Raw genomic sequence first — 21,748 nt, forward strand, 5'->3', positions numbered from 1 at the left:
TCAGCAACCTGATTCTCACATTCAACAGCTGTTCTATTCTAGCCAAGAACCCTGTGCTAGGACCGAGGTCCAGACCCAGAAAGAACCGCTGTATCCAGAACCCGTCAGACCCCGACCAGAGGCCGTGCTGTGAGCAGACCCAGTGCTTGAGACCGTCCGGTGGCGAGTGAAGTCCAAACCTGACCAGATCGGTGATGAGGCCCATTTCCATTCCATTCCAAAACTAGGAGTGAGTATCTAGTCTAGAACTGTACAGAACCAATCTCTTAGTTTAAAGTAATCTTATCCCATCCATTTCAACCTGTCCAGAACTGCATTTAGAATGGTGTGTCCATCCTGTGATTTCAAATCTGTAAAAGCGCCTTCTGTCATTCTGAAATCTTGACTTTATTTCTGTAAATCTACCTTCACAAAAACGTCTGTATCTTTTGAACCGCACGTCCTAGAAGCGAAATTTAACTGTCATTTTAAAGCTAAGATCCTCAGCTTTCCAACAAACCGGGAATTCCAATTCCTCATAGTTTTTCCGTAATCGCGATTTACGCATGCGGAAAAAGTGCCGCGAATTGCAATTTAGCTCAATTTCACCACATGTTAAAATAGCTGCTTCTTGCTTTCCACTGCTGAATTTTGTTTTCAATTTGATAATCACTCATGAATCATTGCTAGTGTTGACCTGAACTAATCCAAAGTAACTTTCACCCATTCTGAATCTCTTTTAGTGGATTACAATCAATTTCGTAGATTTCCTTTTTATTGCAATCACATTTAAAAGTATTTTTGCCTGTTGTAAAATCATACCTGTTTCTCTAAGCTTGCTAGGGGAGCTGGGATTGAACTGCATTCTTGATTGTATTCTTTAAACCTGTGTACCCTCCTTCCCATCTCTTCATACTGCATAGTGGGGGGAGTGAGTAGTCACAGGGGAAAAAGTGACCATATTATCTTTTGATTGAAATCATATCAAGTTATTTCTGTGTTGCCTTCTTTGCCATTATTGCATTTCCTTGAATCACATAAGTATTATCTGCTACAGTATCTTCCATATTCATACTCCTAAGTGATTAAAGAGAGTGTCAATTTTGCAATATTACTCATTGTTAATTACCGTCCATATTCATAAGTGTGCTATTCAAATATTATTTTATTCATAAAAGTGTGATATATATATTGTTTAATTCTTCAAATAAATCTTTTAATTTGCAAAACAAACGTACTTCTTGACTCAGTGAGGTCAGGGGGATTCAAAGAGAAGGGCGTTATATAAGGGGTCATCATCCAGATTTAAGAACTTTGACACAAAAATATATAAATAAGGGCTTCCATTGGCATCCCAGACTAGGCATTGACTTAGTTGGAGTGCTGCATTGAAGTCACTTACAGGGACTCAAACTGGGAAAGGCCCCCAGGGAAGATGGGTATACAGTAGGGTTCTATAAAACCTTTGCAGATTTTTTCTTGACCACAGGGAGGGCCCCTCCGTCCTTCGGGAAGGCGTCAATAATAGTGATACCGAAAGAGGGCAAAGGCCGCAGGAGTTGCAGGTCCTATCGCCCCATTTCTCTACTCAACGTAGATGCAAAAATCTACAACAGAGTCCTAGCCACGCGGATCGAGGGTATAATGCCTACGTTGGTAGGCACGGACCAGGCGGGGTTCATTCAGGGAAGGCAAGGGGCCAATATTGTACGTAAGACATTGCACTTGATCGAGGCCTCAGTGGGGAAGGAGGGGAACCCGGTGTTGGTAGCCCTTGATGCCGAGAAGGCTTTCGACCGGGTAGACTGGGGCTTTCTGGATGGGGTCTTACATAAATTTGGGTGTGGGGATCAGATCTTGAGGTTGGATAAGGGCACAATACGCAGCTCCGGTGGCATGCGTGACAGTGAATGGGTGGCTATCAAGGACCTTTAAGCTATAGAGGGGGATGAGACAGGGTTGCCCACTCTCGCCCCTCCTATTTGCACTAACGATGGAGGTGTTGGCCAAACAGCTAAGGCAGGCTCCACGGGTTGAGGGGATCAAGGTGGGTAGCAAGGAGTTCACACTAGGACTCTATGCAGACGATGTGCTGTTGCACTTGGTGAACCCCGGGGGAGGATCACAGGAAACAATGGGAAAGCCAATATTTGCTCCCGGCAACGGTGGGGGAATGGCTCAGGGTTCCTAAGGGGAGACTTCCACTGAGAATCGGAAACACCCATTTCTGGGGGTCCATTGGGAGGTGCTAAGCATGGGAGGCAGAATGGGTGGGATCACCACATGGCCCTCACTGAGGAGTCACATTTGGGCCCCCCCGTACCAGATTTAATACCAGAGGTTGAGAAATATCAGGCATGGTTCGAGGGAGGACTTGCGCGGGTGGGTCAACTGTGGAGGGGAGGGAAATTCATTAGCATTCAAGAGCTGGAGGATACCCTGAGCATCGGCAAGTTGTCGCTGCTCCTCTATCTTAGATTGAAGGGTATTTTCACTGCTGAGAAATGGAGGGAGTCGGTCCAGGGGGACTTGATACCAGTAGAAACGGTCCTAGATGGGCACACCGAAATCAAAGGACTCATCTCACATCTCTATGGGGCCCTGTTGGAGTCAAGGGGGTGTGCAGTTGGGGGACTTCATCGGAAGTGGGAGAGAGACCTCGGTAGGTAGTTAGATGAAAACCTGTGGGGACAGATGTGTCGGATGGCATTTAAGACATCCATATGCTGCCAATATAAGCTCCACGGGGTGAAATTACTGCATCGCTGGCAATACGACCCGGTGCGCCTGTCTAGTATGTTCCCAGCTGTGAATCCGCAATGTTGCCATGGTTGTGGTGATGTAGCAGACTACTGTCATATGTGGTGGGGTTGTTCCAGGGTGCGGATGTACTGGACAGAAGTCCTGGGTTGGATTAGGGATGTGGAGGGGTGGGGAGGTGCGTGTCTGACCCGATGTTGGTGCTCTTTGGTCTTGAGAAACAGGGAGACAGTTGGCATGCTTTTCCTCAACTGGAGCACTTTCTCCTCCTGGCAGCCAGGGCAGACTGCGCTAGATATTGGAAGAGGGCGACACTCCCTACGATGAATGAATGGGCTGGGACGGCAAGAGAGTTGTATCTAATGGAAACGATCACAGCAGCAATCCATGGGGAGTGCCACCATAGAACTGGAGTGGCAGCAATTCCGTGATACCTTTGGATGTTTTATTAGGTGACTGGGGGATTGCTTAATATGACTCAGCCCGGCCGGGGTAAATGTTCTTTGTGAGACACACACTTTCAAAAAAGAAAGACTGTAATCATTGTACTTGGAAACACTCGGACACCAGTTTAACCGTGTTAATGTTTGAAAACTGGACACACTGAGACCAGGACTAAACTCCTATTGCTTTTCCGTGATGCAGGGTGGTGGGGGAGGGGAGGGGGGACATAAGGTCATAAAGGTGAATTTCAATATTTAAAATGTTGTTGTGGGATATTTCCCCAAAGTTGATTTGCGATATTACATATTTGACTGTGCCAAAACTCAATAAAATTCAATTTACAAAAAAATAAATGAGTTACTAATATGTACTTTGCCTATTGCTGCAGCTAATGTGTATTGTCATGCACTATTATGAATCAAATAGGGACTCATAAGTTATAATTAGGTATATTATCAGCAACTACTATGAATCAACTAAGGATTCATGAGTTGTAATTAAGTGTATTAATGGCATCTCATTTGCAACTTGATGGAATCTTACCCACAGTGCCTGTATCAGTTTTTTAACCTATAGTCATGGCCTGTTTTTAATGCCCTGCACTAATTAGGGTCAAATGAGAAACCATAATAAACAATTGGCAATATTAGACCAAATTACTATTGGAGTCCAAATGCACAGCTCTACTTGTACAGTTAATATCTAGGCAGTATTTCCCCCCCAAAATGTGTGTAATTTTAGGGGGCACAGGGGTGTTTGTCCCCCCCAACTTTCATGGCACACCATTTTGTCCCCATTCATTTGGCTGGGGCACCTTTTCTTCAGATGTCATGTCCCCCCCAACATTTTCAGCAAAGTTACTCCAATGCCCACCAAACATAACAATGTTATTCTTAAATTTAAAGTCAATTGCCACTTAGTTTGAATAGCTTTATAAAATTAGCTGGAAGACGCTGAGTTCACAGCGAACTTCCTTCCAATGTTTGGGTCCCCGTGCAGGGTCCACAAACAGTTTGTGCTTATCCTGAACTGAAGGCAGCTCCTATATAGGACTAGTGAGGACCCAGAGGGCTTTGTAGTATCCCTGTGTGGGCTGTGTACCAGCCCCCAGGCCAGCCATTTGGCTGACTATCTGCGCCCCCGAGGGGGGCATCTCTTTGTACTTCCTAGGGTGCAAAAAGGCACCCATATATTTCCCTGGAAGGGTGAGGTATTTTCATTACCTCACCCCTCCTGCCTTTGTAGCACCAGAGCCTGCTGTCTCCCATATCTTTCAGAATGAGAGGGGAGCTGGCCCTGATGGGAGGGCTGCTGACCCCTCTCGTGATTCATGCCGCCCTGTGGCAACAGTTTCCCAGCCTCGCCTGGGGAGGCCCTGCGCCGTTGCATATAACTATTGCTTTCTACAGGAACACATTAATCTCATCTTCCTGGTTCAAGGGGACGGTTGTACATCTCAAACCACATATCATCCTGGATTCCATATGTCTTAAGAGCAATTTCTGGTCCCCTCCTCAACTACCACATCTCGCTTTTCGCAGCTCATTGAATCCTATATCTGTTTTTTTCTCCGTCCTGATGTGATTCCTGCCAGTGACTAGCTACTGGTAGTATCTTCTCTTAATTTCCCAAACTGGATAAATGTTCTCTGATTCGGATAAGAAATCCACGTATGGTGCTACCTACGTATGATCTTTTACAGATACAGATAATTACGTACACCACATATCTAGTTTGTCAATTGATAAAATCATGAATTTTGATTGTCAAACCATCATGACACTTAAAGGTATCATGACTGTTTGACAATCATGATATGTAGGACATCACTTATTACATCAACAGTGACATCACTGAAACAAAACAAGCCTATAAATATCCATTGATCCATTAATCAAATCTCTATCACATCTCTATATGTTTTGCCCATTTCATACCTGTATCCAATTTTACCTTCTGTGTTAGTCAGTCCTTACTCCACCTGCAGTTTTTACAACCATTTGTGGCTGGCCACTACTTTTCTCCCCCTGGTAACTTTATTTATTAACCATTGTCGATTGGGTAACAGACAGAGATAACCTTCAAGTGCATTTTGGTTAATGCAGTTGCACAAAGTTGATTTCTTTTCTCTGTGTGTCTACCATTTTACCTCGAGATGCCATTATGTGAAAGACATCCATGTGGTTGAGTGCTCTTAAAAACATCCAAAATGTTTCTCTTTGCAGCATTTTCAGTTCCTGACCTCCTCCATTGCCTGTTGTGTCACCATTTCTAAAACTCTTGCCACTGAAGATTGTGGGTTCACTGTTCGTATATCATACCTAGATTGGACTATTCTTATTTACTAGAGGTTTCACCCATGTAATTTATCCACAAATGCTTGGGATTTATGAGGCCTACCTAGCACAGTCTATTCTGAAGAATTTGGAGAATGTATCTATTGCCATGCAAGATGACACAAACTGTTCTGAAATTCTTGGGAACATCGAGCTGCGGGTTCAACTGCTCTAAGACACTGTCATGGATTACATCAAAGCAGTGGTCTCGACAGAGAGTATCAACATTGCAGCCAAGAGGAATAGCTATTACAGCCAGAAGAATGTTGATTTGCATAAGCTATTCTTAAGGGTGGCATTTTTGTCCAAAGCTTGGAAACATAGTCAATAATTATTTTGAGGATTGCAAGTATATCTATCCTTTCTCGGAAATACCCACTCTTGCGCAGATAAACATGCCACATCAAGAATTGCATGTTTTACAGGAACAAGACCCATTGGGGTCCCAAGATTCCAGGGTGGTCATGCAGTTTAAATTTCTCACACAACATACTCCAAACCTCGTCTTCAGCACCCAAATCACTGGATTCAGCAGTCCTGAGTTTAAAACCTTAATTACCTGCCGGTGGATGGTTCTCTGTGGTTCTTTGTCCTGAGATGGCTGGAACTCATTCAAGACACAAAGGTGTGTCAACTGGTGAAAGGAGATTATCAAAGAAAATGCTTAGTTCGTTTGGACTCCGGTGTGATGCACTCTCCCAAACATCTACAATGCAGATTGATATGTGTGCAGAGCATTTGTGATTTATTTCTAAAGAAGACAATTACACCTGTTCTAGTCCCAGAGAGGTGCACTAGATCCTGTTCAAATGTGTTCCTTGTCAAGAAATCATCTGGGGAACATCGTCTACTGGTTCTGTACCTCAAACTTCTCAACAAACAGATTCCAGCTGCACATTTCAAGATGGAGACGGTCTGGCAGATTAATCCTTTGGTCAGACCAGGAGAATTTCTTCCATCCCATGAGCTTCAGGATGCGTATCAACATATCCCAATCGACCCAAAGGACTGACAATATCTATGGTTCATTGGACTGGGCCTGCATTACCAGTAAGAAGTACTTCCCCTTATTCTCAAAACAGTTCTTTGATATTCTCCAGGATAGTAGCTACAGTGGTTGCATTTTCAGGAATAATGTTACATCCCTATCAGAATGGTTGGCCTTTTCATGCCCTATGGTAGACTAGTCTATGAATAGAGATCTTTTTGAACATCTGGAATGAATGGTGTGATGGATGATCGGAATTATTTTTTGCAACCCACCAATATCTATGCTTCAGAGGAGCACAGTTTTGCAGTGATATCACCGGGGGGTTTCTTCAGCTAACCAGGTTAGAAGCTGTGGGCCATGTTGCAGAATCTCCTTCAGCAGCAGGCATCAGCCAGGATATGGCTGATGGAGCAGGGCAAAAAAACTGCTGCTGTGTTCCCCAGGCTTGCTTTCTCATGTCATCTACTCAGCAGATGGGATCTACCATCAGCATGGTCCAACAAGGCTATGATCCCAGTAACCAGGAAGACATCAGCAAAAAGATGCAATGGTAGATTGATCCCATCATCTGGCCCCACGGTTTATAACTGTGCATGCCAGCAGCTGATAAGGAGCCTTGTGTCTCAGGTTTTCAGCTCTGTGGAGATGAAGTGACCCGAACGCTCAGAAATTATCCAACTGGAGGGAGCGGAGGACCATCTTTGAGGGTGTCCAGTGCTTGTTACCTCTAATCTTGGAAAGCCCAGCAATGTGTCAAACTGACACCAAGATTCCAGATTTCAATTGGGAGTGCTTCACTCACTATTTATTTTTTGATGGGAGTAACAATGTTTTAACAAGTAGAAAAGTAGTTCCTCTTCCCAATGGGGTGGTGTCAGGCAAGTAAAAATATATTTACAAAAGATATGCTTTTGCAGTACATACTTCTTTGGATCTAAAGATGCATTTTTAAATCAAAGTTCTTCTTTCGATAATTCAATACAATTATTAGTGAGTCCTTTCTCTGGAACGGCATGATTGGTACAGTAGATAAACCCACCAATGCTCACACTAGAGAAAATAGAACGCTCTAGAGAAAAGGGCCCAGTGTTTTATTTCCACAAAAATAGAAATGCGCCAGCAAAGTACGTTCTGGCAAAATCAGTACGAGCAACACTTTATAAAGGCACACAGTGTCATCAGTGATGTAAGTTACATAATGTACAAATCCAAATGGCTGGTTGATGCGACCCTTTACATAGGCTACCTGCCCCATAAGGGATGCTAGGCCATTGGTCCCAGCCCTGTCTGTCCATGTTCCTCTATGTGGGCTCCTCTTTGCACCTCATCAGGTACAAAGATACAGGTAATTGGCAATTATGCTGTTAACCTAATGTGCACTGCAGACAAGGGCTAGTAGGATACTTTGCGGCCATTGCATCTGATAGACGAAAGCTCAATTCCAGACATGTTGGCACCCGTCCAAAGCTCCCCACCCTCGTTTTGGCTATGTCGTTTTACCCCTCCTTGTACCTCGCAGCACAAATCACGTGACCTATGGTGAAGGCAACTAGTCCCTGCTTTCTGATCTTTCCTGGTCGATTGGGGGTCTGACAGTGTTATGGTTAGTGGTCTGTGACTGACTGGTACCTTGGAATGCTGTGGGTCTTGGGATGGGGGCTCTTGGGTGCTATTACTTAGAGCTGGGACAGGGAAGGTCGCAGGCTCGTACTCTCCTTCTCATGGGATTGCTTTTTTTCAGAGAGCTCTCAACCCCCTCATGGCCTTGCAGGGCGCATTCCTTCTGGGATATGAATTCTAGCAACGTGAGACAATGAAAGGTCTATGAATCTCTGCAGCCACTCAACCACTCAACTCATCCTTCTTGGGGATCTCAATATCCATCTTGATTCTCCCTGTTCCTCATCTGCGCTTTTTCGTGACCTCTGCAACTCACTCTCCCTCTCTATCCTCCCCTCTGGCCCGACTCACTCTGCTGGTCACACACTTGATGTCTTGATCTCCTCTGGCCTCCCCCTCTCTACTCCCCTCATCACTCCACTATCCTGGAGTGAACATTACCTCCTCACCTCCCATCTGACCATCTCCTCCCCCCAAGCCAAGCCTTCCCCTAGACTGCCACCCACCTTCTCGGACATCCAACCCATTAAGCGTGTGTCAGTCAAGGCTTTCACCACCACCTTCTCTCCCCCTCCTTCACCCCTGGCTGACTCACACCCTGACACAGCCCTGTCCCAGCTCTACTCCTCTATCTCTTCTACCGTTGATGTTCTTGCCCCTGTCATGAGGATTCGTTTGAAGTCTAAAGCCAAGTGCAATTCCTGGTATGACTCGGACCTAGCTACACTTAAACGCAAGTGCAGGGCAGCTGAGAGGAAATGGAAGGCTTCCTGCACATCCTCTGACAAACTGGCCTGTCGCCTGCTCCAAAGGCAATATCGTCTCGCTGTTTCGCTCCAATAAGCGAAACAGCGAGATGACCCCACCCGTCCCCCCCCAACCCTTCTCTCCCCTCTCCCTCCCGGCTTGCTGACCCCCCCTCAGCCAAACCCCCTCCCCCTTTCTCCTCCTTTTCTCTTTTCTCCCCGGATGAGGTTGCTAAACAAGTCCGATCTATGAAAGCCTCATCAAAATAGGTTCCTCTAAAACTATTAAGGACCACGTTGATACCCTTGCTCCGGCCCTTGCCAATTTCTGCGATCACTCTTTTGCCTCTGGTTCTTTCCCCTCCCCCCTGAAGCACTCCCTTGTGCATCCTCTCCTCAAAAAACCCACAGCTGATCCCTCTTGTCCGGCCAACTACCGCCCTATCTCCATCACTCCCTTTTTGGGGAAGCTCCTGGAAAAACTGGCCATCTCCCAGCTCAACCTTCTTTCTGACTCTGTTGGCTCTCTACATTACCACCAATCTGGATTCAGACCTACCAGAAGCACGGAAATTGCTCTCCTGAACATCCGTGAAGACCTGCTCTCTAACCTTGACTCCAACACTCCCTCCGTCCTCATCCTTCTTGATCTCTCCTCTGCTTTCGACACAGTCAACCATACCATCCCACGCACTCTCCCCTTTTCCCCTTTTCCATGCACTTGTGCGTTCTTAATGTCACTGGGCCTAGTAAGATTGTATTTTGTCTTCCCATGCTCCCCTCCCTTTGCTTGGTCATGCTCTGAAACACCTGTGTATGAGCGTGATATAAATAAACATCATTATCATTATCATTAGCTCTGGCCTTTCTCACCATTGCCCAAGCTACATCCTATTACCGCATGCACACCATTTATTTCTATTTTTGTGGCTCAGGCCTCAGGCCCAGGGTTCAGCACAAAACTAGGCCTTGAATCCAATATGGCTGCTACAATCTAAGATGGTGTTTGGTTTCCCATGTGTACCAAAGCAAAAATGTACAGCACCCTCCATCCACTATGGCCCCTAGCAACACTGTCCTTCCCCCTGTAATCTCCCCTAGCTCCTATTGCACACTCCCAGGCCTCTGTCTCATCCAAAAACGCTGTGGGGCCTGAAACGATCGGCCCTCCTTCCCAACAGTACAACTGATCTGAACAAACACAAAAAAAACTGTCTAGGTGGAATCAGGCTCCTATGTGTCATTTGTTTCCTATTATTGTTGGAGGTATTTTTTACTTCCTATTTGTTCTTGGGAGTATTGCTTTTTTCAAAGTAAAAGTAGTTCTTTTGTCACTTATCTTTAGGGCTGTCAATAGCACTGTATCAATGACATATGTAAACCATCATAGGGGGCAAAGGTCAGAGCACTGGTAGTCCTGGAAAAACACATTTTTCTATGGGCCAAAACATATCTGATTTTCTGACATCCTGCCACATCTAGAATTCTGAAAATGAGGATGAACCAGCTCAGTAAAGTATTTTTGCCGTTTGTTGACAGCTGTTTATCTCCAGAATACGTTCTGCTGATCTGCACGGTGTTCAGGAGTTCCTGGTTAGACCTATTTGCCTCCCAGTCAACTGCTCGGCTTCCTCAGTCGGTTTTGTTCCCGGAATATGGACCCTATAGCCATGGGGAGTGAATGCACTGCCCCTTCTCTATATGTCTTCCCTCCATTTCCCTTAACTCTGAGGGTGTTAGCCAAGGTTGGAGAAGGTAGGGTTATTCTGATAGAGCCCTTCTTGGTCAGTTGTTTCAGATTTTCATTCTTGAAAGAGTTGGCAGTGCCGCATGCTCTTAAGCATTCCATCGTTATATCATTTGTGAAGAACACCAATCTGTTTTCGCAACATTGTATTGAGCCATTTTTGGAGACTGACATTTCTTGGATGTCTTATAAGGCATTTTTTTTCATTGACATTATTTCGGCCCTATGGCTTTGTGACCTGGGCACCCTATTGTGTAGACCTCCTTACATTAGAGTTCTTTTTTTAATTATTTTTTTATAGTTTAAAAAAATAATCTTTACAAATATGTTTTTTTATGAAAAAGCAATTTTGAAACAGAGCAAAATCATTTCCATCCAATATGACAAACATGGGGCAAGAAAATCACTGCAGTACAGCCCATATGGGGAAACAAGAACCTCCCTGAAGCAGCCAAACTACCAAGATGGACGAGCTGGGTGCGGAAGGTTGTAACAAAAGTAGAGAATGTAATTGCAGATGGTAAACTTCTACCCTTTGAAACCGTAGCAACGCGATTCCACCTCCCAGACACAGAGCGCTTCAAATATACACAATTACATCATGCATTACAGACTCATCACGGACATGTCAGACTGCACCCCCATAGAAAGAAACATAGTTTTAGAAAGCATTGACAGGAAAACCACCTCAGTGATGTATAACGCAATAACTTCCTTTGCAACACCTGAATTGCAAGGACTGAAAACTAAATGAGAAAGGGACGTGGGCGAAATCCTGCCAGAAGAATCGGTCACAATGTTGATGTACACCAGAGAAATAGCCATTTCATCGAGACTGCGGCCAATACAATTTAAAATACTGCATATGGTGTATTACCCAAGAGTGGCGCTATACCTCTGGGGCAAAGCGACAGATACCAATTGCTTACGATGCAAACAAATGGAGGGCACTTTCTTTCATATATTATGGGAATGCCCCGAGATCCAGCAGTACTGTCAATAGTGCTGTGATGACCTCTCAAGAGTGGTGGGACAAGAGGTCCCCAGAGACCCAAAGAGTTTGCTATTAGGGGTAGAAGAGGAAGGAACAATGACGCGTTACGAAAAAGTCCTCTTTTCAACCACCACAGCTATAATTAAGCAGAACATAGCGCAACTGTGGGGATCTGATGTAAGCCCGAGATATGAACAATGGATCACGGATGTGAACATGTGCGCAGCGATGGAGCAAAGAGTATAAAACACTAGATGATGCCCCAGAAAAGCCAGAAAGATATGGCAAAAATGGGTCGATGCCCAATAGACTAAGGAGAAAAGGATGCTCCACAAATGACAAAGGCAAAGTGACAATACCGCAAAAGCTTACATGATGTATAAAGCATGTCACAGTTCTAGATCAGGATCCAGTGCACTTGTTGTAGTTGTTTGACTCCGTCAGAGTCGGAATGATATGTTTTGTTTTGCCATGTTTAGTTATGTAATGTGTAACTTAAACTAAATAAAGAGAAGAATAAAAAAAACATTATGACAAACAAAACTATTCCTTCAATACATAATCGTAATAGACATTAACATTAAAAAAGCAAGAGGTAATTCCTATCATAGCTATCAAAACAGAATTAAGCCATACATAGTCATGATATCCAACAACAGAAGAAAATACATTAAAACCAAACTAAGACAAAAGAGGAAGGATTGAAAAAGAAAAAAGAAAGAAGAAGAAAAAGAAAAGGAGAAAGGAAGAAATACCGTACTAATCAATCGATTTACAATCTAATTAAGCAAAAAAAATAATATGAGCTAAATACTAAAAACTAGAACTAAAGCTAGGACAAATCTTGATGTTCATTATTAGTTGTACAATTTGCACAACTCATTTAAAAATCTTAAGACACTTATTTTCAAAGAAACATGTTTTACATGGAGCATATTTAACCATAAACAGTCCAGTGGCACAAAGTCAAGGTCAGTGACATATTTTGCAAAGAATGTCAATCTCTGCGATCTTAAAGCACAGCAATAGATCAAAACATGTTTCAGGGTTTCAAGAGAAAGATTATTTTGACAGTACCTACAACAACCGGAATCGCAAATATTTTTGGCAGGTCTAATATTTAGTATTTCATTAGTTAAGAAGACATTGAAACAAAAGCACATAAAGTCATTTCTGACCCGTTTTTCTGGGAATTGTATAAGATATGATTCTGGAATACCAATTTCCTTTTTATAGGAGATTATATGGCAATAGAGTTTTGAAATAGTAGTTATATATATCGTTTTAGACTAGTCATATAACCGATTTTTCTTTTTTTACAAAGTTTGGATTGTTTAGTAAGACAGACTTTGAGCTCCCAATCTTGTCTAAAACTGATAGGCATTTCATACATAGCTCTTGGATGAGGCTATTATTAGCTCTTCCTCCCTACCTTTGGTGCCCAAAAGGCCATACAAATTAGATGTTGGTTCGGACCATAGTTTCTTCTTAAGCACAAAATTCTTCCACTCAACCGAGCTGGCTAATGACTGAGTACCCAGGTCATATCTTATAGCCAAAAAAGTAACACAGCAGGGTAATGGAATAGATCCTTCCTCCATATTAATGCCTCATATCGTTCAAGCTCATCCAAAATCCAGCCAGGAAAGTGTTCCAGACCATAAATTAGTCTGGGAATGACTTTGGCTGCATGGAACTTTAATGCTAGTACTAATGAAAATTGTCCATATTTATTGTCCACCTTACCCATCTGTGTAGCCAGTAGAAGTGATTTACTTTTGAGATCATTCCTATAGAATCCTCTGCTGCGATGTGCCACAATGGGGTAACCCAAGAAGATCATACGACTCATGGCTTTAATCTTGTTCTTATTTATGAACCATGTAAAGGAGCACTTCTTTTGGATTCTACAAAGCTTTAGTGTGATTTGTAGGGTGGATTATCAAATTATTTAGCTCCATATATTCCATAAAACTATGTATAAGTCTCTGAAGACGGATAGGAGTTACATCCATTAAAATAAAGTAATCTGCATAAGCAGCCCATGAGATCGGTATATTGCCAATTTTGGGAGAGACCATAAGGGATTTGTTTAGATGTCGTCCGACATCGTATACATATAACTAAAAGAGTGTTGTGGCAAACAAACACCCTTGTCTTAGTCCATTATAGGTAGGGATAGCTTGAGTCATAAGTCCTTCCTGGTTCATTCTCACCATCACAGAAGATTCATTATGGAGGCTAATCAGAATATATAGGAGACAGTTGGGCATGCCCAACATGAATAGTTTCTGCCATAACTTCCTATGATCCACTAGATCAAATGCCTTCGACAGATCCATTGATGCCACATAGACGGCAGTTGGCGTTTTTGTACTGACCATATTTTGATGGAGACTAGTCAGTAGTAATCCACCACAGTCGGTATCCATCCCTTTCTGAAAGCCCAACTGGAACATGTCCAAAATATTCATATCCTTACAGCAATTTTCGATATGTTTCAGAATAACTGAGACGAATATTTTCGAATCAGCATCCATTATGGATATTGGTCTGCAGTTCTCTGGGGATTACCTATCCCCCTCTTGAATATTGGGCAAACATATGACATTTTCCAGGAGGTTGGAATTCTATGGGTCTCAATGATGTATGTAAACAATATGAATAGAATTCTAGTGCAGAGATCAATGTTTTGCTTAAATATCATATAGGTGAGGGAGTTAGGGCCCCCCACTCTTGATCGACTGGCATTAGAGATACTATTCGCAACATCCCACAAGGTGAACTGAAGATCCCAGGATTTGTCATTCCCTTCGTGTTCCATAGGGGTCGAGGGGGATCCTGCTTTATATAGTTCACTAAAGTGCCCAACCCACAGATCCTCCCTAACTGGATTGGCTAACATTGAGAATTGTGTTCTTTTTATGTTGTTGAGCAAGGCCCAAGAAGAACGCAAATTGTTTATATTTCAAGTGTAAAGTATGGTCTCACTGTCGACTTGTTACAATTTGAACCTGAAGCTCTTTAACCAATTCCTCAATCCCTGCTTAATACCCCTGATATTACTCTGCATGAGCAACAGATCAATCGATCCCAGAGTTTTCACTAACCTAATTTCTTTCCTCGCCTGTCTTTTCTTCTGTTGTATGATGTGGTTAAATCCGTGTAGGTGTACTTTGGCCAGTCAGTCCGGTCGCCATTTTCTACCTTCCTTTGGCAACTTCCCACTGATGTTTTGATTAAAGGCCAAAGCAGTGTATGTTAAGTTATTTATCTCTAGTGAAGAGTTGTCAAAATCATTCAAAATCGTCACATTAAAGAAAGTAATCTTTTTATCTTTTCTCCTTAGGCGATTGCCTTGTGGGTTTATCACAATTGGTGAAGAATGGTATACTGTATTATGATGACAACTGTCACAGAGAAAATCGGAGGTTAGCATCACATGGTCTCTAAGGTCAGTGCGTGTCAACTTAAAAGAACTCCACATATTGAATAGATTTTTAGTTACAAAAATAAAATCAATACAGGATGAAGATGTTGCACTAAACCATGTATCCTGCGTATGTCTGTGGCTCCTGTCATTCAATACTAGTGGAGTGAGGCCCCATCCCTCCAAATTAGTATGCCATAGGCCTTGGATTAATTTACGGTTTAACTCGTTATCCTGTAACTCACTGGCTTCGTGCCCCCACAAGCATAGTTGAAGAGGGGTATCTTGCCACAAGGTTTCTTCATTAAAGAATAGCGAACAGGAACAGTCCGCATTACAGTCCCCTATGAGTATCACCTGTCCCCCCCTGAATAGATCAAAAGCCATTCCTCAATTATTTGGTTAATTTTTTCGAAAGTGTAGAGGATAGCTTCTCCTCGGGGTCCCAATAGATGTTGAGGGAAAGGATATTATTAACGTTGGCAAGACCTTCAATTTTAATTGAGGCTGACAAAACACCTTTGCATAGATCACATGATCAATAATAGATATTCCCGTCCCCTGTTGAACAGTGATCAAAAGGCTCCAAGCAGGACGACCCCTTGGACCCTGTAGCACGGGCTCCACTACAATTTCCTAACCCTCAAATATAGGGAGGCCCGTGATCCATGTTTCCTGAAGACAAAAGACTGAGTGTCTATGTAAATGTTTACACAGAGTTATGTTGGTATATAGTGAAGAAAAACCCTGTAAATTCCCCGAGAGTAAGCTCAAATACTTCTTTTGCTAAAGCTTCACATTCAATTCCTTCAACTGCGCTATAGAGTCTCTAAGAGACATAGCAAGCCACCTCCGACTAGCCTTGTTGTTTCCGGCTACAAATTCATCATTAGCATTTCCCGACCTATCGGTAGGGGCTGCTGTATTAGAAGAAGCTATCCCTCTCATGCCATCATTTGTATCAATGGGTACAACTTTGGTCAAAAATGGCCTTAGTTCGTATCCAATTTTAAAAGATTTTCGGATTCCTTTAGGAGTATTTCGTAGACTATTTTGGAGGGTATTACCAATCGAACATAATCCTATCGCTTCAGATGAATTAAGTCCACAAGCATGATATATTTTTAGGTCAATAGTCTTAAGGAGGGAATTTCATTAAAAAGTGCTATTATGGTATTTCTTTTTTAAGTAGCTTGGACCCCCGACATCGAACATATAGTTCAGCGCTACACTCCGGTAGTCCTGGAAGGTAGGATCTTTCTATAAAGGATCTATTACATTTTGTTCCGGGAGGTTATTGCAATGTACCTTTGGCGGTAGCCTACTCCATTCTGAATGATCAACCTCCTTCTGTGAGGGAGCAACCAGCTGACCCGCCCGCTGGTTGCTGAAGGGAGCAACCAGATGTTTATTCTTGTTTTTCAGGGCCTCCGTAAGTCTACCATTGGCCGGAGCATAGGCTCCAACCTTTCTATTCTCTACTGGGACATCCTCTAGAGGGCCCTTTCAGATGCAGGTTCCCTACCCAAGTGAAGGTTATCATCCCCCACACATACCAAATCCACCTCCTCTAAAGAGGAATCTTGAGGCTCCACATAATCTCGACAATCAGACCACCCCACTTGCCTCATAAATTTCATAGACAATTTATTTGACACACTCTTTTCCTGGGTAGTCTTATCGTTTTTTGAATTTTAATTTTTGTTTTGTTTTACTTTTTTACTTTTACCCATAATATCACCAATGGAATGAGGGTCTATAACAGGGACATCCGTCGCCCCCTTCCCAATTATTTCGGCATCCGTGGTAGTAGCTGGGCCGTTATCTTTTCGAGAGGGCCCAAGTGCTTCCTGCCTAATCGGTTCCATTACAGATAGGGGAATATTAGTCTTCAAAAGGTCTAATGTAAAGGACAAATTATTACTGATTGCAAATATGTGTCTGGTTTGAGAGGTAAATTCCATACACATCATGGCTTGTAAGTTCTTAATGGCTACAACTACTGGATTACAATCATCATTAATTAGCACAGATGAGCTCACAAATTGTTGGAATGCAGAGGGAGTAAAGTTATTAGAATTGCCATCACACTTGTTCATATGCATTGCTAGTAATGAGACCTCACCAGTACTAAATATTGGAGGAGTATTCAAATACAATCCACTTTGGTGATCTGCTTGAGTTGGAATACAGTCAACCAGATGCAGATAAAGGTTTAGGTGAAAACAAAGCGTCTATTAAAATTATTTTGGAATTCACTTCCAGGTCTCCCTCATTAGACGGAGCAGGGCCTACTTCAGAGAGCCCTCCCTGTGTATTTTCAACCTCAGTTGTACATTTATCGTCCCTTTGTGGCGTGAGCCTAATAGGGGAAGGAGGTAACGGCATGGCAACTGCAAGGGACATGCTGTTACGTCTGGTTGAAAAGATAAGGGGTGCAGTAAGGATGTTAGGCAACGCCTTGACCTTTTTCCTCATTTTTCAGTATATAAAGGTGGATGAAAAAAAATATTTAACTCCCACTGACACCCTCTCCCCCAAAGTGCCAAACAGCCCAAACAGCACTCACTAGGCAATCCTTGGTGCGAGCGCGCTGGTGCGCGCGTGTGCACATCAAATATATAGATTGAAGGTGGGCATGTGGGCGGAGATATACTTGAAGCATCAAGAAAGTCCAAAAAGTGTAAATAAGGGTCCAACGGTGCGCTGATCCAGGACCGGCTTATCAAGTCTGTGGTGTACTTAATAACTTTAGTTTTCGTTTTGCTGCGTGTAAACAGCATTCCAATGCTATAGCAGCAGCAGCAGGCAGATCCCAGCCCAAACGGCACTCTCCAGGCACTCCTCGGTGCACGCTTATATTATCTGTGTATGGCGAGGACAAAGATGTCACTATACGGCATGACACGGACCGGCACAGACCGGAAAGATTAGAGTTATTCCTTATGTGACAATATTGCACCCAGGCCAAGAGTTTCATCCCAAAATGTGTTTATCTTTCAGTCCTGATAAGGAGTTGGTTCTTCAGGTCCTCACTATAGCAGACAAGGACACTTTATTTTGTCATTGGATATTAAGAGGGCAGTATTGCAGTAGACTACCCTCACTGAGACTTTCAGAAAGTGTGAGAATATTTTTTTGTTTACTTTGGTAAAAGGCCTTAGGGCACTAAGCCATTTGTGAGGACCCTCAGTCAATGGATCTGGATGATCATTGTCAAAGCCTGTCAGTTGGGATTCTTCTTCCTGCTATGGTCCAGGGTCGATACAGTAGTATCTTTCTTCTGGGTGGAGGCATTAGGTGTTCCTATGGTTGGCATGTGTTGGGAAGCTGGATGTGCTGGCGCAATAACCTTCATTTGCCACCACCAGGGGCAGATGAACCCGAGAAGGGCATGGCAGGTAAAGCCTATTACTAACTTTGTTAAGATTTTTCGGGGGAAGTGATTGTTCTGGGTAATATACCCTACTTTGCCATTCTTTCTTTTGCCGATAATTATTTCTCAGATATGCATGTGTATGTCCTCTTCGCTCCACTTCTCCCCTGTCTGCAGGTCTCCGCATCGGGCTCCCCGGCCTAGGGGACTGGCGTCTGACTCTATGACTAGGTCTGGTTGATCTCCGAAAAAATGGCTCGCCCATTCCAGGCGTCCATATTCTTCAACCACCATTCCAGTTCTGTGATTGATTCCTGATCCAAAGGTACTAATTGATGATATCTCAAGGCTTGCTGCAAGTGTCTGATCTTTAACCTCTGCAGCGCTTGATAGTGTAAACGCCCCGGAAATATGGCTTGAATGGAAGCCGCCAACAGACCCACGATCCTTGACAGTACTCTGAGAGAAACCACCTGCTTCTGCAGGCATCCTCGGATTTCTCTTTTGATGTCCCGTATCTTCTGAGCCGGGAGCTCTAGCGTGGCCTTCCTGGTACCTAGAATAAATCCTAGGAAGTCTAGTCTCTGTGCTGGAGTGGTGTCTGATTTCTCCACGTTCACCAGAAATCCCAGAGACAGGAGCAGATCCTGCAACCATTTAGTCTGGTAAACCAGCGTCTCTCTGTCTTCGGCCAGCAGCAGTAGGTCGTCTAGGTATATGATCAGTCTCATGCCTTTTTCCCGTATTGCTGCTGCCACTGGTTTCATCAGCTTGGTAAAGGCCCAGGGTGCTGATGCAAGACCAAAGCGCATCGTCTTGAATTGCCAACACTGCCCTTTCCAATGAAAAGCCAGGAACGTCCTGTACTCTTCCGACACTGGGGCCGTCAGGTAAGCGTCTTTCAGGTCCAGCCTCGTCAGCCAGTCTCCCTCCCTGAGGGAGTCTCAGAGCTGGTGGATGCCCTCCATTTTGAAATGGTGGTACACTACCCAGCCATTCAGTTCCTTCAGGTTTATCACTGGTCGGACCTTCTCTTACCAGGAACATGTTGTTCACGAAACTGGGTGTCCCCGGCTATCTCTCTATGGCGTTCTTTTGCACAAGCTGCGCCAGCTCATGATCTGACCAGTTCTGCTCTGTGCACGCCATTTGCTGCTGATGTGGTCTGGGCACTTGTACTGGCGGCTTTATAAATTCTAGATGCAGACCCCTCACGATTTGCAATATCCAAGCATCGCTTGAAAGCTCGCGCCAGTTTCCCAAAAACATGCCAGTCCTCCCTCCCACTGGAGGCTAATGACTCACTCTCCCCTTGGGTGAATCCTTGACCTCGGCTGTTTCCTCTTCCTCTCCATCCTCTAGGGAAACGTCCCCTGGCCGGGAAGAAGGAATCATGTTGTCTGTTTTCCCAGTATTGTGCTCTGGGATTAGGGGGTCTTCTGCCTCCCTGGTTTTAACCAGCCGCATGTCCCCTGGAGCGGCCGGTCCCGTCAAAAACTCTATTCAGGAAGATTTTCCAGATGGAAGCCTGGGCTTTCTCCAATTAAGTATGTGCACCAACAAAGCAGTCCATCTCTTTCCCAAAGGTCTCGCCGAAAAGGAGGCCTTGCGCCCCTTCACCTGCTTCGTACGAAGCGAGGTCGCTGAGATTGGGATCAATTTTCAGCAGCAAGTCTCTCCTTCTCTCCGAGGCAATGGCGCAGTTGGCATTTCCCAGTAAGCAGGCGGCTCTCTGTGCTCAGCCTGCTAGGGCGTCGGGGTCTACTTCTTCCCCTGTATCTTTCGCTCTCTCCGCCACGTCCATGATCTTTGCTAGCGGGCCAGCCCAGTCTAGAACTTTTTCTTGGCAACTCTTCCATGACCTGTCGATGCCTTTCCAGGGATCTTTACTGGTCTTGGATACAAAAGTTAGCATCTTGGGGTCTAGCTCGAGAGTTTCTGCATCTTTTCCTGGAAGGTCTGGTCTGGGGCATTCCGCTCAAAGGCGCTGCCTAACTTCTTTGTTAAGGGCCTGCCTCAATCTTACAGTCATGTGCTGTGCAACTCTGGGGGATGGCTGCCAGTCCGAAGACCGCGGGTTTCGTATGCTGTCTGGATCGAACATGTCCTCTTGGTCCTCCTCCAGGTGTTTCTCCTTGCGGGTTCTCTTTACCCCGCTGGGCTTGACCTCATCATCAACTGTCTCTTCCTCGTCGTGGGAGGACAGGTCACCTCCTGTTGGCTCTTCTTCCGAGCCTGGGTCATCTCCTCCACCAATGTCTTCCCCTGGTGTGGGGGTTGTGAGGCTTGGCACCGCCTGACGCTGCAAGTATGCTTCTCTGAGCTTTGCGAAGGTGTCGGCAACCTCTGGGGCCTTTTCTTTCAGCCCATCCGCCGGGCCCTGGGGGTCATGAGAGGCTTTCCTCTTTCGGGCCTGAGTACTCCCCTTAGACCCTGTTTCAGAGGGTTCGGAGGGCGTGCACTCTTTCCCTATGGTGCTATCTTTGGGCTAGTTTAGCATTGCCTCTATGGTCTCCAGCGTTTCTTGCAGGGGTGTTACCCCTTGAGCCACAGCAGCGACTAGAGAATTCCCCAGCACCTCCTTGAAGCTGGCAGCTAGGTCTAATGACTGCTCCTCTGCACTCCATTGAAATTCCGACATTTTGGGAGGCTGCTGTGTGCCTGGGTACCTGATACAGGTGTCTGGGCACGCCCACTTCTAAAGTCAGATGCTCCAAATGATGGACTTAAAGATCAACTCTGTGATTAGTAATCACTTTTAAAAGTTTTTTAAAAAAATGTTTTTATTTGAGGCCGCACCGGACTTGATCTTGTTTTTAATGCCTGTGATGGGCAATATAAATCCAAACTGCCCTTAGGTGGGGCCTTGTGATTCGTGAGGGGCTGTCTCCTCTCTGGCTGTGAGGACACAAGAGCTTCTCTGCTCTCGAGCTTGCGCTGCTTGATGCCTGCTTTGTTGCAGCGTTTCACGAGCTGCAGGCATTGTTACGCTTACATTAATCATAATGTCCTTCGTGTGAACACTTGGAAGTCCCGCTATCTGAGCTACTCTCCATAGCGGGGAGTGATCGACTGCGGGTTCAGGCTTCTCACTTTCTCCGCGTCACAGTAGAAATGCGATGCAGAAGCTCCGTGCCCTGTGGTCCGGCCCCGCCTACACGAAGGTGGGGGCCAGAGTGCTCTGATGCTTCCTCTCCCTCACTGAGGGTTCAGAAGGCTCGGCGGGCGCCAGGCAAACCCCTGGCGTGCCGGTCATACGGCACGGAGCGGGTGCGGCGCAGAGCCAGTATCAACAGTAGAATGATATGGTAATTAGCAAAAGAAA

At 44.6% G+C, this 21,748-nt stretch overlaps 1 protein-coding gene across 1 annotated transcript in view; it reads left to right on the top strand.

Moving 5' to 3' along the window:
• LOC138505019 (ETS-related transcription factor Elf-5-like) overlaps window positions 1-21,748 on the top strand; it is a 270,695-nt gene that overhangs the window by 232,604 nt on the left and 16,343 nt on the right. The gene's annotated exons all lie outside the window — the stretch shown is intronic.

This window comes from Ambystoma mexicanum, chromosome 11 (assembly GCF_040938575.1).
Source record: "Ambystoma mexicanum isolate Mex_15411 chromosome 11, UKY_AmexF1_1, whole genome shotgun sequence".
Lineage (NCBI taxonomy): Eukaryota > Metazoa > Chordata > Amphibia > Caudata > Ambystomatidae > Ambystoma > Ambystoma mexicanum.